The sequence below is a fragment of the Ascaphus truei genome, chromosome 6, assembly GCF_040206685.1.
Source record: "Ascaphus truei isolate aAscTru1 chromosome 6, aAscTru1.hap1, whole genome shotgun sequence".
Taxonomy (NCBI): Eukaryota; Metazoa; Chordata; class Amphibia; order Anura; family Ascaphidae; genus Ascaphus; species Ascaphus truei.
Window position 1 is genome coordinate 106378821 of NC_134488.1, and position 9068 is coordinate 106387888.

Consider the following 9068-nt stretch of genomic DNA (forward strand, 5'->3'; position numbering starts at 1 on the left):
AAGGGGACTTACTTACAGAAGGGGACCGGCATTTAATTTAAATGCTTTGGGGAAGAGTGTGGGGCCTCTGTAAGCGCCCCGCCCCCCCACAGAAAAATCTTACGTTCCCCCCTCTTTTTGCGCACCACTGCTATACAGGACCCTCTAAGCGGGTGCCACACTTCCTCTTAAGTGTGAAGGCTTTGATTTATGGACACCATATGAGTGTAACACCATATGTATTTTTAATATATTTATTATTAAAACGGTACTATTTCGTGGGCGGTGTGTGTGTGTGTGTGTGTGTGTGTGTGTGTGTGTGTGTGTGTGTGTGTGTGTGTGTGTGTGTGTGTATATATATATATATATATATATATATATATATATATATATATATACACACGTGTTCCCCCACCCTCTGGGAGATGTCACTGTAACCTGTGCTGTACCTGTGAGGCTTACAGGATTGCCGAGTGTCCAACGACGGTAGTGGGGAAGACAGGATAGGCTTTCAGGAAATAGAGCTCTCCGAGTGCAGCGCCTCCATTCTCCGCAGGCCCCATTAGTGCTGGGTGCAGTTCCTGCCGGAAAACCCTCTTTCACTCCCCCTGATAAACTGCAGTCACAGGCAGGAGTCTAAAAGCAGCAACGGGTCTTTATTCTTCACAGCATACATGCACACTCTTTTCTCTCTCCGGTCCCTGGACTCAACCCCCAGGGCTTGAGGTCCCAAACGGTTTATCCCTTGCTCCCCTATTCCCTGGTGGAATAAGGGGTAGTATCCCACTCCCCTGCGGGGATGGGAAAGAAGGTGGCCAGATCCCTGGCTCCACACTTTCAAATTTAGGCAGGTTCTTGGATCTGCAACCCCTTTTGTACCCAGGGGAAGAGTATTAGGTCTGAGCCCCTGATAGGGCAGTACACATACCTTAGGCCCACCCCCCATCACTCAAGGGAGTTGTTTACTGCAGTGGAACCCAGATTAACCCTAACACTGCCTGCACTGGTACCAGGGCTTATCTGTTTGGCATGGCATAGTAGTAGGCAAGAGGATACATGTTGACACACACACACACACTATATTTAGCACCATTGGCAGCATTGTAAGTTACTGTCGCAGAAGGCTACTGACAAAATGTTGAGAAACTGGTATTCATTCAAATGAATTACAGCATTTTTCATGATTTCCATCAAATTAAAAAAAAAAAAAAACATTTGCAGTTGGGGTGAGCTTATATTAGATCACGACAATGCTGACAGCGTTAATGACTTTTATACGAGGAAGCTAAACCATAATACAGGACTGTGTAAGCATGGGCACTATGGGGCATCCACACCTTGTTTTAGAGCTTGCTGGTGAATCAAACTGAGGGGCAAGGGCTTATGCTCATCAATGAAAATGACATTCCATCATCAATATCAGCATTACCTAGGATACCCCCCCCCCCCCCCCCGGTATATTAAGTTTAACGCTAGGCATTAACTTAGGTAAACATCACATAAAGTAACCTTAAGGCGTGCATGTTGGCCAAGCCCAACTGTAATCATGTAAGTGGCGATTGCACCATATAAACATTCCACCCGACTTCTACTAAAGAACTATAGAAATCCAGCAGATATTAGTTACTTAAATATAACGTTACATGTTATTGCGGAGAAGTTTCCTCCGTCCTTTATCATATTGTCTGCTATATTTAAAATTAAAGCGTTACCAGTTCAAGCCTTGTTTGTCTATATTATCTTCCCATTCCTTACTTTAAGACGTGTCTTGTCTGAAGACACCATATAGGTTTCGTAATAAGTGATTTGGGGCCATGTTCATTTATTAAGGCAAATGTTTGGTGAATAGTTCTGTTAATACAGCAGTGGTATCCTGGCTGCTACTTTCCCCTAAGTAACCAAATGATTTGCCTTATTTGGGGCAATACAGTACGAACTCCCATTACTTACAGGGTCAGAGTGAAATGTCCCAGAAACCGTCAATCAGGGTGCAATAAACTGACCTCCCAAAGTCTCTCCGCCCAACTATCTACTGTATAAGAAAGAGTATTTCAGGATGATTCCTCAAAGCTGAGCAGTGAATGAGAATTTCAGGAAGTGATGTCATTGACTTCCCTTAAATACGTGAGTCAGCTGATCCCCATCATTCAATGGAAAGTTGTATCTAACTGGCTTAATAATGGGGATATAGATGGCACTTATTTTTACACAAAAAATTATATACTTATGTAACAGTGTTTCCCCCACCCGATCGCAGATAGGGGCCATTACAGGGTGTATGGTGCATATACCTGCTGGCAACAGGAGGGCTGAGTTGTCCGCCGGTGGTAGTGGGGACACAGGACTAGGCTTCTGGGGTTCATACCCTACATATCTCCTTAGGCCTCGGGCATGGTCAGCGCTCATGCGCTGACCCATTGCTGAGGCGTGCTGCTGTTCAGCACTGAGCCCCTGCAGCCGCAATGAGAGCAGCATTTGCAGGGGCTCGCGCACGCGTCTGCACGCTTGGGGAAGCGTGTGTCTGACGGAGTTTTGAAATTTGGCACTCGCCGGAGCACAGGGCCGATCACGTGAGTGGTTCGCCAAATGAGGTCGAACCAGCTCCGTGACGTCACTGGCCCGCCCCCAGACGGCACGCTGTGTAAGGCCAGGGAAAGCACCGCTTTCCCTGAGCCTCAGCGCGTCTCCGCACTGTTTTAGGCACTATGTCCCAGGCCTTAGCAGTGCAGCGCCTCCATCTGGCGTAGGCTCCAGGAACTGAAGGTGATCTCCCATGGTAGAACTTATTACCTCTCCCCCAGTAAGGTCACGCACCAGGCAGGAGGTATATTGCAAACAGGAACAGGTTTATTACTACACTCAGTAGCAACAGGAACAAGGCAGGATCTGCCCAATACAGTCTCTCAGTATTCACCAGATGGGGTCCCTGGACCGTCACTACAGGCCAAGGGCACCCGCAGCCGTCCTAGCTCTTCCCACCTCCCTAACAGGCATGGTCCACACTTGCTCTCCCCGGAGGGAAGAGCACATGGGAAGGCCCCAATATCAGGCTCCCAGTTGTGTGAACTGCCTTCCTCAGAGGGAAAGAAACACTACTAACTTTAGGGCGGCCCTGCCCTTAAGTACAGCCAGAAGGCAGGCACCCGTTGTCCCAGCTACAACAGGATGATGTCACTCATTAGCCTAGTGAAATAGTGAATATCGTAGTGGCTATTAATATCATTTGTTATAACTTTATACTGGCAGTATAACCTCCTAATCAGGTCTTGACCTACTCCAGGGATCCTTGCCTTGCCACTACCTTAATTTTTATATATTGGCTAATCTTGTGAACGGCTGACAAGTACTGTATTAAAATAGCCCCATGAAGGGGGCTGACATCATCAACACGCGTTCGATATTCACTATTTCGCTAGGCTAATCAGTGAAGTGCTGGGCTTGTTTGCTCACTTCGGCTGTGTGCACCCTAGCAGCCTCTTATTCTCCAGTTTTAATGATATACTGGAGCATTTAAACATTAGAGACTGCCTGGTTGCACGAGTTACTTTATTTAATTTATTTTTAAACGTTATCATATTTTCACTTTGGTAATATATGTTTTAAGTACTTGATATTAAAGGTTACATTTTAAATTTAGGTAGTGTGCATTTAAGTGAAATTTCTGTGCATTTAAGTGAAATTTCTGTGCATTTAAGTGAAATACTGTACCCCCTACTTTTTCTGATTCACTTCAGTTCACAGTTGCACCTACTTTTCATTATCAATTGAATTTATTATTATTAACACTTTCTACACAATTAGTATGGTTTAGTCGATCACTCCCTTATCCCTCGCCTTTTGCTCACTTCTGTACTACATGTAAAAGCAGAACTAGATGGCGTGATGCAGCGGGTCAGTATCGCCTTATGACTTAATAGTCAGCTGCTGCCCATAGCTGACCATGATGTTTCTGGCATTTACTGTTGGTAAATGTTTCTTATACGCATTGCTTTCTTCTTTTAGCACTTTAATCCTATGAAAGTTTCTAGAGTTTAGCGGAAATTTTAGTAAAAACTCAAGTGTGCTTCTAATGCATTTTTTTGGGTGTACAATTTTGTGTTTTTTCCCCACATCATTTATTCACGTCATCAATAATATGATCTGAGATCATTGTTGACATTCAAAGCAACTTTGCTGCTTGGCCATTTTTTGATGAGTGGCAGGGTCAGCAACACTATAGCAAGACATCCCAACTGCAACAGTTTAAACTCCTTTGTGCACCTCACGTCTACACAATCGCCAGTATTCACTAAGCCAAGGGTGCGCAAAATGGGGGGCGCGGTGGTTGCAGAGGCCCCGCGCTCTTCCCCAAGGCATTTAAATTAAATGCCGGGGGATCGCGTGTGGCCTCTGCAACGTCCCTTACCCTGTCTTCGTCAACGCGGCATCAAAAGGCGCCGCGGGTTCATGTGACCCCGTGGTGTGAATTTGATGCCGAAGACAGGGTAAGGAGGGGGACGCGAGCAGGGGGCGCAGGAGAAAATGGTACAGGTTATCAAGCAGTGTGTGTGTGTGTGTGTGTATATATACCAATAAATTAAAACATGTTGGGAGAAAGCTATGAGTGTATACTAATCTGCATATGTGTAATGGCCTCTTAGGGGACTATTTAAAAAAGTGAAAATCGGGCACAAGTCCTTGAAAATCAGGGCAACTTCCTAGATGACCATGTGCGCATTATAAAGCTTGTTCTAAAGGGGTTTCTGCCTGGTTTGCCAGGGATAAGGCTAATTGAACTATATGGGGGATGTACTAAAGGAAAAGGGGTGTTTTTTTAGCGTATTCCCCAAAATTACACTGCCGCAGCAATAAAAAAAACTTTATTTTGCCCGCCACCTCTGACATGGTGGTTGTATTGCATTTAAGCCTTATAGTATTGTTACATGTGTGTCAGTAAATACAAGTTATACATTACCTGGTGTGATACTGCTTATTACCGACTGTATTGGTTCCTATGACGAGTCATCCCACCAACGCTGGGATCCCTCATAGGTGGAGGCGCTGCACTAGGAGTTCACCTCACGCTCCCAGAAGCGGAGGCTCAGGCCTCCTGTGAGCGTACAGGTATCAGCAGCACGCCTAGTCGCCCGCGGTTTCCCTTAGGCACAGGGATAGATATATATACGCAGTGCGTTTTCCTATTTACTACAAAACATGCCCTTTTGGAGTATGAACCTTAAACTCCCTCTAAGTATACAGCTCCCATAGCATTGACTTGTTTTGAAGACAGAGAGCAACTACAGTGCACCTATTTTCAATTGCTAAATGTTCTAGGGCAGAGGCTGCCAACGCCAGTCCTCAAGGGCCACCAACAGGTCAGGTTTTAAGGATATCCCTGCACAGGTGGCTCAATCAGTGGCTTTACCTGTGCTGAAGCAGAGATATCCTTAAAACCTGACCTGTTGGTGGCCCTCGAGGAGTAGATTTGGCCACTCCTGTTCTAGGGTCTGCACTACTTAATTGGTGATGATACATGAATAAGTCAAATGACCTTAGCATTGTTTGATTGATTGTTGCCTCACCCTAATCAGAGCCCATGTTGCAAAGGAATAATAAAAAAGAAATGATCCCCACAGTTGCAGACATGCAAAGAGTATTGTAAAATAATAATATTTATTTATTATTTAAAAGTCTCACTCACCTTATCTGAACCTATTAAACTATGTTTAATTAAACCTATTAAACATGTACCTCTGTCATTTGTGCAACTTAAGTGTTACTGCACCCTAAACTCAAAACACTAAAAAAAAAAAAGATTTTTTTTTAAAAACACATCTTTCTATCTGGAACCAACAATATCACCCTATGTACATGGCGGCCCTTCACCTTGCATCAGATCTGGCCCTGGCTGGACTTTTCTGCCAATCCTCTACCTCCTCCTCCAGTCCCCGAGGCTGCTTCCGGTGTGCTGTCTGCATCACTCCTCCCCCAGCTGCATTGTTTTCCCCAATAATGCCAAGTCATGCTGGCTGTGCACATGGGGCTTTTATTTCCATTCACTTGTCATGTCTGAATTTGTTGTTGAGTCATGTTCCCCCCCCCCCCCTGCCACCCGTATGCTGCTGAACAAGTATCTCATTAAAATGTTTGATGACAATATGTTTTATAGGTTCCCTATTCTGTGTGTAATTTCTCGTGTGCTCCGTTTGGGAAATGGATCATGGGTCACAAACTGGTACAGTATTATGTTAAATTCATGCTAAAAGTGTCAGTTTCATGTTGCACCCAAAATCATTACTTTATTCATTATACACACTCTCACTCAGTGGTTTTCAACTTTTTTGTTGTTGTTGTAGTTGTTGTTGTTAAGGAGCCCTAGCATTAGGCTGCGTCCCCGCTGGCGTTGAGCGTGCTGAGTGTGCGGTGCTTGCCGCTTTTACTTATATAAATCTATATGTGTAAAGTCCCTGCTCACGCGGCGCACTGGCACGCACGCTCACTCAATCTTGGCGCTTGAGTAAAACAAAAACAAATTAGCTTTCAAGCGCGTTCAACTTGCCCGCAATGCCCCCTGCGCGCGCTTGCGAAATAGGCAGGACACCCGGCGCTCATGCTTAGAGAGTTGGTGACGTCACCGCTCTCAAGCATGAGCGCGGTCAGCGCCAGCGGGGATGCAGCCTTAGATTGAGAAATTCTGAGGAACCCCAACCCTCTTATACTCCCCCCTCTCTCTGTTCTCCCTTAGGCTGCACTTATAGTGCCTTGCGACGGTGACACAACGTCGCTCCAAAACAAATGCATTGTCGTCCATCGCAAACGCTTATAGTAAGCGCGAAATTCAATTTTCGCGGGTGGCGACGGGTGACGTCATCTGTCGCGGGCACTATACTCGCGGCCTTATACTTCCTGTCCCCCACTTAAACTCACTCTTTACCCCCTCTTACACTCTCCTCCCCCGTACCCTCCATCTCTCTTCCCCACTTATGCTCTCTCTTCCCCCCTTATACTTCCTCCCCCTCTCTGCCTTCTCCCCTTACACTCTCCTTCCTCTCTTCCCCCCTTACACTCCCCCCCCTCTCTTACATACAGCCCCCCTATCTTACCTTGGGGCGAGCAAGCCTGCGGTGCTGCGCTGATCCACAGCTCCCTCCTCCAGTCGGACGGAAGTTGAACGTGACTTCTGGCGCTTACAGGAGGAGGGAGAGGAAGGATAGCAGTGTCCGGGCAGCTGCTGAGCTAGGGAGCCTGCGGGTCCCTGGTGCGTGGGGTGATGCTGCGCCTCCCGGCCTGGGACAATTGTCCCAGCTTTCTTCCCCCCACTCCCCTTGCTGCTGCAGAACCCCCTGGGGGGTGCCCGTCGAACCAAGCCCCGGTTGAAAATCCGTACGTGGCCCCGGAGACAAGGTAAGTGAAGTTACAGAGGCCTCAAGCGTTCCCCCGGCTTTTAATTTAAATGCCTTGGGGAAGAGCGCGGGCCTCTGCAACCGCCGCACCCCCCTGGAAAATCTGGTGCCCCCCAGTTTGCGCACCCTTGCTCTAACCAATGCACTCACATTTATCCCTACTCTTTACCCACATGCTGATTAGATTGTAAGCTCTTTGGGGCGGAGACTCCTTTTTGTAAAGCGCTGCAGACTTTACCTGGTTGGGACTAAAAAAATAAAACATATATAATATAAATAGATATTTTTCGTGCTAGTTGTGCCCCCGTTAAGTGATTTAACAGTGAGTGGAGGAAATACTCAACACCATGTTATACTGAGATATCTGAAGGTTTGCAGTGTTTCTGTCTCATTGCGTCATTTAAATCCAACAGGTTTGTGCTCAGGATATCAGCGGCACATGTAAGAAACTCATATACCGTACCGTGTTTCTTATGGTTTTTTGCAACTGGCGCAAATATACATGGAGCATATCGTGTTAAATACATATTTTCCCAAACTATCTTCGTTACTACTCTGGATCCCAAACCGAGGATTATCCTCCGTTGACCGTGAGCAACAATGCAAAGATGTGACAACAATGTTGCAGTTTGCAACTAATATTGTACGTTACTGTGAGCAATAGAATTTTTCTCTTTTAAATTTGGTCCAGTCCTGTTTTAATTTAGCTTTAGAACATTTTAACATCCAGGAGATAAATGATTCCCCTAAATGCATTTAGTGTGAGTCGTCTTTACGGGGTGTTGAAACATTTTCTGGTTATTGTGGGTTTTCAACCTTGAACTGATAAAGGAGAGAAATTGGGATCTGAGTGCACCTGACAGGACAGTGAGTGAGAATGTGGTTTCCCCAAAATGAAGGCATACAATTCTCAATTCAGAAACAAATGTGTATTAAAGCACAGGACATAGGTAGGCAGATTATCACCACACAGAAGCTGCTTGCAGCTATATCTATACTATAATTCTGAGTTGGATTCTGTCTGTTTGTTTGTATGTCCAAAGCATCAAAATCTTAGAAACGGCACGATGTAGCACCACAAAACTTTACTGTACATTCTGCTGCGGATTTGTAGGTCAACACAACTATTTTGAGCTTCCAATGTGACTCACATCCCAAATTATGGACATTCTAAGTTTCCCTCAACTGTCCAGCAAATCTGTTAGAGCAGGAGCAGGGGTCGGGGCGTGGCTACTAAGGGAGGGGGCGTGTCCTTGCCTGGATCGGAGCTGTGTCTCTGTGTGTTGTCAGATGTGCGGGGGAGATGTTCCAGCAGGGGGGGAGAGGGGGAGATATGCCAGCTAGCGCCTGCTGGGAGGGGCGGGAAAATGTGCCGCCTGCGAGGGGAGATGTACCAACGGGGGGGATGGGGCGGGGAGATGTACCAACGGGGGGATGGGGTGGGGAGATGTGCCGGCAGCGCGGGGACATGTTCCGGCAGCGGGGGGGATACACACACACACACACACAGACACACAGCCACACACACATATACAGACACACACAGACAGAGACAAATCTCACCCCACACTACATCCAGCAGCGGGGGTGGGGAGGGGGGGGCGGGGAGATGTGCCAGGAGCAGGGGGGGTGGGGGCGGGGACATGTATTCAATATTACATTCCCCGGGCGAAGCCGGGCACAAAAGCTAGTTATTATATAATACGC

General features: G+C 46.6%; 1 protein-coding gene across 2 annotated transcripts in view; it reads right to left on the minus strand.

Moving 5' to 3' along the window:
- Nucleotides 1-5113, minus strand: part of LOC142497590 (ferritin heavy chain A-like) — a 38952-nt gene extending 33839 nt beyond the window's left edge. For both annotated transcript variants that reach the window (XM_075605606.1, XM_075605607.1), the window contains exon 1: nucleotides 4934-5113. The gene's annotated coding sequence lies outside the window, so the exon portion shown is untranslated. The remainder of the gene's footprint in view (nucleotides 1-4933) is intronic.
- Between the last annotated feature and the right edge of the window lie 3955 nt (nucleotides 5114-9068).